This window comes from Dama dama, chromosome 3 (genome assembly GCF_033118175.1).
Source record: "Dama dama isolate Ldn47 chromosome 3, ASM3311817v1, whole genome shotgun sequence".
NCBI classification, from domain to species: Eukaryota; Metazoa; Chordata; class Mammalia; order Artiodactyla; family Cervidae; genus Dama; species Dama dama.
In genome coordinates this window covers 56,977,070-56,985,954 of record NC_083683.1, presented here as the reverse complement: position 1 = coordinate 56,985,954, position 8,885 = coordinate 56,977,070, and positions in this window count along the sequence as shown.

The window sequence follows — 8,885 nt, the reverse complement described above, 5'->3', positions numbered from 1 at the left end:
CCCTGAGCACCCTGTCTCATGTATCTAACTTGGGCTGGCAATCTGTTTCACATATGATAATATACATGTTTCAGTGCTATTCTCTCAAATCATTGCACCCTTGCCTTCTCCCACAGAGTCCAAAATTCTGTTCTGTACATCTGTGTCTCTTTTGCTGTCTCATATATAGGGTCATCATTTCCATCTTCCTAAATTCCATATATATGCATTAGTATACTGTATTGGTGTTTTTCTTTCTGACTTACTTCACTGTATAATAGGCTCTAGTTTCATTCACCTCATTAGAACTGATTCAAATGTATTCTTTTTAATGACTGAGTAATATTCCATTGTGTATATGTACCACCGCTTTCTTATCCATTCATCTGCTGATGGACATCTAGGTTGTTTCCATGTCCTGGCTATTGTAAACAGTGCTGTGATGAACATTGGAGTACACGTGTCTCTTTCAATTCTGGTTTCCTTGGTGTGTATGCCCAGCAGTGGGATTGCTGGGCCATATGGCAGTTCTATTTCCAGTTTTTTAAGGAACCTCCACACTGCTCTCCATAGTGGTTGTACTGGTTTGCATTCACACAGTGTAAGAGGGTTCCCTTTTCTCTGCATCCTCTCCAGTATTTATTCTTGTAGACTTTTTCATAGCAGCCATTCTGACTGGTGTGAGATGGTACCTCACTGTGGTTTTGATTTGCATTTCCCTGATAATGAGTGATGCTGAGCATCTTTTCTTGTGTTTGTTAGCCATCTATAAGACTTCTTTGGAGAAATATCTGTTTAGTTCTTTGGCCCATTTTTTGATTGGGTCGTTTATTTTTCTGGAATTGAGCTGCAGGAGCTGCTTGTATATTTTTGAGATTAATTCTTTACTAGTTGCTTTGTTTGCTATTATTTCCTCCATTCTGAAGGCTATCTTTTCACCTTGCTTATAGTTTCCTTCATTGTGCATAAGCTTTTAAGTTTAATTAGGTCCCATTTGTTTATTTTTCCTTTTATTTCCATTACTCTGGGAGGTGGATCATAGAGGATCCTGCTGTGATTTATGTCAGAGAGTGTTTTGCCTATGTTTTCCACTAGGAGTTTATAGGTTTTGGTCTTACGTTTAGATCTTTAATCCATTTTGAGTTTATTTTTGTGTATGGTGTTAGAAAGTGTTCTGGTTTCATTCCTTTACAAGTGGTTGACTAGTTTTCCCAGCACCACTTGTTAAAGAGATTGTCTTTTCTCCATTGCATATTCTTGCCTCCTTTGTCAAAGATAAGGTGTCCATAGGTGCATGGATTTATCTCTGGGTTTTCTATTTTGTTCCATTGATCTATATTTCTGTCTTTGTGCCAGTACCATACTGTCTTGATGATTGTAGCTTTGTAGTATAGTCTGAAGTCAGGCAGGTTGATTCCTCCAGTTCCTTTCTTCTTCCTCAAGATTGCTTTGGCTACTCGAGGCTTTAGCTGTAGTAATTATCTGATGGAGTCTTTAGGGTTTTTTATGTAGCAGATCATGTCATCTGCAAACAGTGACAGTTTTACCTCTTCTTTTCCTATTTGGATTCCTTGTATTTTCTTTTTCCTCTGATTGCTGTGGCTAAAACTTCCAAAACTATGTTGAATAGTAGTGGTGAGAGTGGGCACCCTTGTCTTGTTCCTGATTTAAGGGGAAATGCTTCATTGAAAGCATTTTTACCATTGAGGATAATGTTTGCTGTGGGTTTATCATATATGGCTTTTATTATATCGAGGTATGTTCCTTCTATGCCTGCTTTCTGGAGGGTTTTTATCACAAATGAATTTAGTCAAAGGCTTTCTGTGCATCTATTGATATAATCATATGGTTTTATTTTTCAATTTGTTAATGTGGTGTTTCACATTCATTGATTTGTGAAAATTGAAGAATCCTTGTATCCCTGGGATAAAGCCCACCTGGTCATGATGTATGATCTTTTTTTTTCTTAATATGCTGTTGGATTCTGTTTGCTAGAATTTTGTTAAGGATTTTTGCACCTATGTTCATCAGTGATATTGGCCTGTAGTTTTCTTTTTTTGTGGCATCTTTGTTTGGTTTTGGTATCAGGGTGATGGTGGCCTCATAAAATGAATTTGGAAGTTTTCCTTCCTCTGAAGTTTTCTGAAAGAGTTAAGTAGGATAGGTACTAGCTCTTCTCTAAATTTTTGGTAGAATTCACCTGTGAAGCCATCTCCTGGGATTTTGTTTGTTGGAAGATTTTTGATTAGAGTTTTGATTTCCAGGCTTGTGATTGGTCTGTTCAAATTTTCTATTTCTTCCTGGTTCAGTTTTGGAAGGTTATACTTTTCTAAGAACTTGTCCATTTCTTCCAAGTTGTCCATTTTATTGGCATATCGTTGCTCATAGTAGCCTCTTATGATTGTTTTTATTTCTGTGTTGTCTGTTGTAATTTCTTCATTTTCATTTCTAATTTTATTGATTTGCATCATCTCCCTTTTTTTTTTTTTTTTTTGGTGAGTTAGGCTAAGAGTTTTTCTGTTTTATTTACCTTCTCAAAGAATCAACTTTTAGTTTTGTGGATCTTTGCTATCATCCCCTGCATTTGTTTTTATTTCTGCTTTGATTTTTATGATGCATTTCCTGCTACTAACTTTTTGTTTTCTTGTTCTTGTTTTCCTAGTTGCTTTAGGTGTAAGGTTAGGTTGTTGATGTTTTTCTCATTTCCTGAGGTAGGCTTATCTTGCTATGAACTTCCCTCTTAGCACTACTTTTACTCAATTCCAAGGATTGTCATGTTTTCATTATCATTCATTTCTATGCATATTTTGATTTCCTTTTTGATTTCTTCAGTGATCTGTTGGTTATTCAGAGGCATGCATGTTGTTTAGCCTCCATATGTTTGTGTTTTTTATAATTTTTTTCCTGTAGTTGATATCTAATCTTACTGCATTGTGATTAGAAAAGTTGCTTGAAATAATTTCAATTTTTTACAATTTACCAGGGCTTGATTTGTGGCCCAGGATGTGATGTATCCTGGAGAATGTTCCATATGCACTTGAAAAAAGGTGAAATCCATCATTTTTGAGTGAAATGCCCGGTAGATATCAATTAGGTCTAACTAGTCCAATGTATCATATAAAGTTCTTTTCCTTGTTAATTTTCTTTCTGGATGATCTGTCCATTGTGTGAGTGGGGTATTAAAGTCCCCCACTATCATTGTATTACCATCAATTTCCCCTTTAATAGTTGTTAGCATGTTCCTTTACATTTTAAAACATCTTTAATTTATAGAAAGTTCAAGTTTTCTTAATTTAATTAGAATTAATAGCTATAGGATATTAATTAATTAATAAGGAAAATTTTTTCTTATGCCTTTAGAATTTTCATTGGATTTACCTGTCTCCTTTTCTGTCATTCCAACTTGACCTTAAGCTTCTCATGGGTCACATCCTCTCCTTTATAAGAATAGCTTACACAGGACCTACTATAATCCTGGGGACATATAATCATTTGAATAGAATTCAATCAGTTTAATCACCATCTTATTGGGAAATATGATTAAAATGTTATATCTTCATTTTGCTGAGGAGAATCAGTATCACTGAGGACAGAGGAATTTTGTCACGATTCATTTCGTAGCTCTTGGGGTATGGAGAGATGGTATATAGTACAGTGACTGTTAATGTTTCCTTTTTTTGTTTAGCTGGATGCTTTTTCTTAAGAGGCCACTTTCTTGGGTTTCTTCCCACAATTAGATTTTTTTTTAATACAGATAAAGCGGTCCCGTAACTGGAAGTTATATCTATACTATGTTTATCAAGTGCATTCATAAATGAGTTCCATCATCTAGTAATTTGAGGTCTTCTCTGTTGACACCTTCAGGTTACCTGAGGTTTCTGATTAAAGCTCAAAAATAGAGTTAATATATTTATTTTTGGTTTCTAAAATTATAGCTGTCTGGGAGTTCAGGGAGTTCGCTGCCTGTGACCACCCCTGAGGAGGCTTCAGTATCTTCTGGTCACTCACTTGTCCAGTGGTTTCTCCTTGTATAAAACAGGTTTCTTAAAGTGTATAAAAAGGAATTATGTCTAAGTCAGCTGGAGTTTTTCTAATTGTATATTACAGGGCTGAGAAAGCTTATTAGGCTCATAGTCTGGCATGTAAGGACTCCCCTGGTGGCTCAGACAGTAAAGCGTCTGTCTACAATGCGGGAGACCTGGGTTCAATCCCTGGGTCGGGAAGATCTCTTGGAGAAGGAAATGGCAACCCACTCCAATATTCTTGCCTAGAGAATCCTGTGGACAGAGGAGCCTGGTGGGCTGTTGTCCATAGGGTAGCACAGAGTCGGACACGACTGAAGTGACTTAGCATGCACACATTCATTAGAGAAGGAAATGGCAACCCACTCCAGTGTTCTTGCCTGGAGAATCCCAGGGATGGGGGAGCCTGGTGGGCTGCCATCTATGGGGTCGCCCAGAGTCGGACACGACTGAAATGACTTAGCAGCAGCAGCAGCATGAGCACTCAGTCGTGTCCAGCTCTTTATGACCCCATGGACTGTTGCCCACCAGCCTCCTCTGTCCATGGGATTTTTCAGGCAAGAATATTGGAGTAGGTTGCCATTTCCTACCTCAGGGGATCTTCCTGACCCAGGGATCAAACCTGTGTCTCCTGCACTGTAGGTGGGTTCTTTACCCACCGAGCCATCAGGGAAGCCACAGGACAGATTGCTGCCCCCAGAACTGGAGACAGGTGAGGGACAGGGAGGCCTGGTATGCTGCAGTCCATGGGGTCACAAAGAGTCGGACGCGACTGGACAACTGAACAACAGCAAAACTGGAGACAGGAGGACACAGAGAATCACAACTTACTCAAGACAGAAACTCTATGGAAACCAGTGCCAGGGTGACAAAACTAAATTGTAACTTATGGAAGCTCAGTGTGGAAAAGTTCAAGACTTAAAAATTACAGGAGGTCACAGTCATGCTGAGGCTCCCATACAATTTTTTGAGCTTTATTTCTATTTCTAACAAGTTCTGATAGTGGAGATTGGGAAACATTCTCTCAGGCTTCTGACAGGAGGAAGAAAAAGGAATCATTTTGAAATAGACCAGAGCATTCTGTTCTTAACAAGGTCAATAGAAAATTACTACCTGCTGGGACTTTATTGGAGTCTAAATGATCTGGAGGAAGGGAAATAACCCTTGCTAATTCCCTATAGACATTTTGTTTCACCTAAGGGAAGAAAAAAAATGAGAAGAATTGTGAAGAAGAATTCATTGCCCAGGGGCACAGGTTCACTAAATACTGAGACCTGATCATAGGACTATAGAACACTTTCTTTCTACCCACACCCTATTACTGTATCACTAACGGCTCATTTACTGGAGTTCCTTTTATCTAGTACAGCATGCCCAGCTTTCAACAAAAAAATTACAAGGCATATTACAAGGCAAAAAGCACAGTTTGAAGAGACAGAACAAGCATCTGAATCAGATTCAGATATGCCAAGGATGTCGAAATTATCAAAGTGAGAATTTGTTTTGACTATAATTAATATGCTAAAGGCTCTAATGGAAAAAGCAGACAACATGCAAGAACGGAGGAGTAATGTTAAGCAGAGAGTTCTAAGAAAGAATTTAAAAGAAACACTAAAGACCAAAAACATTTTAACAGAAACGAAGACTGACTTTGATGGGTTCACTAATGGACTGGACACTACTCAGGAAAAAATCCTTGAACTTCAGATTATGTCAACAGACTAAATTAAAACTAAATTAAAGGGGGGAAAGGGCTTACAAAATGAACAGAATATCCAAGAATTGTGCATCTCCTCCATTGGTGGATTCTTTATCATTGAGCTATGTGGGAATTTCAAGAATGGTGGAACAATTCCAAAAGGTGTAACATTCATGTAATGGAAATATCAGAAGTAGAAGAAAGAAACAGAAGAAATATTTGAAGCAATAATGACTGAAAATTTCCTTAAATCTACATTGGATAACAGATCAATGATCTAGGAAGCTCAGATAAATGCCAGAAAATCCTACACTTAAGCAGGTAAATTCAAACTGCAGAAAATAAAAAATAAAGAAAAAATCTTTTAGAAAACCAGAAGAAAAAAAATACCTTATTCATAGAGGAGCAAATATTAGAATTACATCTGATAGCTTAGAAACCAGATATGCAGGAAGAGAGTGGAGTGGTAATGTTTAAAGTATTGAGAGAAAAAAAAAAAAAAAACCAACCTTGAATTCTAGGTCTTGTAAAATTATCCTTCAAAAGTGAAAAAGAAATAGACTTTCTCAGATGAAAATTGAGGGAATTTGTTGCTATATGATCTAACTTGCAAGAAATGTTAAAAGAAGTTCTTCAGAGAGAAAGAATATTATGTATGTCAGAATCTTGGGTCTGTACGAGGACAACAACAACACAAAAGGGACAAGTGAAGGTAAATTAAAAACTTTTATTTTTCTTATTCATAATTCTTTAAACAGTTTATTCATAATAGTAGTAGAAACATTGCATTCAATGAATAGCTTATGTAGAAATGAAATGAATGAGAGCAGAGATAAAAGGAACAGAAATAAGAAATTAGGAATATTTTGTTACTATATGGTACTTGTATTACTTGTGAAGGAGTATAGTGTTATTTGAAGTGGACTTGTATTACATATACATATGTAATACGTAACTTACATACATAAGTTGCATATACATATTGGAAACTCTAGGGAAATCACTTTAAAGAAAGAAAAAAATTATAATTGATATGCTTGTATGAAGAGGAATGGAATCATATATATAATATGTTCAATTAAAATCACAAAGGGCATAAAAAGTGGAAAACATAGGAATACAGAACAAGGGCAACAAATAGAAAATAGTTGGAAATATGATAGATACTACATCACTTTAAATGTTAATGGTCTAAATACACCAGTTAAAAAATGGATTGTCACAGTGGATCATAAAACAATACCCAACTATGCATTGCCTTCAAGAAACCTACTTTAAATATAAAACATATACATTAAAAGTAAAGGGACAGAGCAAGATATAACAAGCTAAAACACTAATTAAAAGGCTGGAGTAGCTATATTCATTTCAGACAGAGAAGACTTTACAGCAAGGAAACTTACGAGGATTCTCAGGGTTAATTCATAAATATAAATTCAGGTGTGTTTTCAGAAATTACTGACCATTTTTTACTTAAGTTAAAGTGAAAGTTGCTCAGTCGTTTCCAACTCTTTGCAACCCCATGGACTTAGCCTGCCAGGCTCCTCTGTCCATGGAATTATCCAGGCAAGAATACTGGAGTGGGTAGTCTTTCCCTGTGTTGCTGGTAGATTCTTTAGCACTGCGCCACCGGGGAATCCTTTCACATCTGACTCTAAATTACACTGTTAAGTTTTACCCTTTGGTTATGGTTTAGTTTCTAAATCCATAACTAGTACCCTGTAGGAAGAAAATAGTACAAAAATTTTCATTTAGTGACAGGTTTCAATTTTTCCATGATAAAGCTCATTGTAAAAAACAGAACACATTAGTGACAGAAATTGACCTGGGTCTAAGTACAGACTCTACAAATTATGCTACTGAATATGTTACTATACTTCCTGTAACTCAACTATTTCCTCATCTATAAAGTAGTGGTAATAACAGTCCTTTTTGTATAGGACTTCTGTGAAGATAGAATAAAATGATGTATGTATAAAGTATCTGGCATATAGTGAGTTGTTATCTATAAACAAAATGTATAAGTAGATTAATTTACTATAAATCATGCAAATAACACTCCAAGCTTACTATCCTAATATTTAATAACTTTTGTTATTAGATTTATCCTTTTTAAATAGGAATTATAACAAAATTTATCATCCAAATGTGTTTATGTGAATACACATACATTCATATACCACATGGAACTTGCTGTTTGGTTAAAATAACTTTCCCATACAAAAGTTTGTCTTCAAAGCATGATTTTTGATATTGGCCTGGTGTCATGGTGTCATTTTAATCATTTTTTTAGCCTATAAAAAGTTTCCTCTCTTCTTTCATGGACCACAGAAGCACCTGTGATCCATGCATCCACTTATTCTTCAAATATTTATTGAGCACGTACTATATGGTAGGCATTATATGAGGTGCTGGAGAGTCAGAAGTAAATAATAAAAATTCTCTGCTTTCATGTTGTATATATTCTAGTGGAAGAAACAGACAAGAAGTAAAAATAATTTTCAAGTAGTGATAGTACTAAAAAGAAAGTAAAACAAGGTTACCTGGTAATATACTGGGGGAGGAAGGGAGTAATTAAGTTGCATAATCAAGGTAGGCCACAGAGATGACTCTGAGCTGATATTTGAATAACAAAAAAGAAACAGGTGCACAAATAGGGTGACCAAGCAAAGGTAACAACGTGTGCAACACCCCTGAGGTGGAAGTGACAGCTTTATGAATTCCTAAGTAACTTGAAGATAAATCCACTCAATCAGTTCAATTTTCAGTAGATGAGCTTACTATTTGAAAGAACATACTTCTGACTCCTTTTTAAAGTGACAATTTCAAAATTCTAATTCAGTGGTTCCCATATCACTTCTTAAGAATTGCCTGGAGAGTTTGTTAAAATATAGTTTCCTTGTCTAAAAGAGCTGAACTTGTAAAAATAGAGAGTAGAATAGTGCTTAGCAGGCTGGGGGTTGGAGGAACTGGGGAGATGATTAAGGGTACGAACTTGGTACAAGCAAACAAGTCCTGGTGAGCTTTCCAGGTAACAGCGCTGTATTATAAATTCAAAGTTGCTAAGAGACTGGATCTTGTTTCACAACAGAAAAAGAGATGATAGTTATGTGATATAACAGATGTACTAGATAACGCTACAGTAGTAATTCTATAGCAATGTATAAATGTATCAAATCAATACC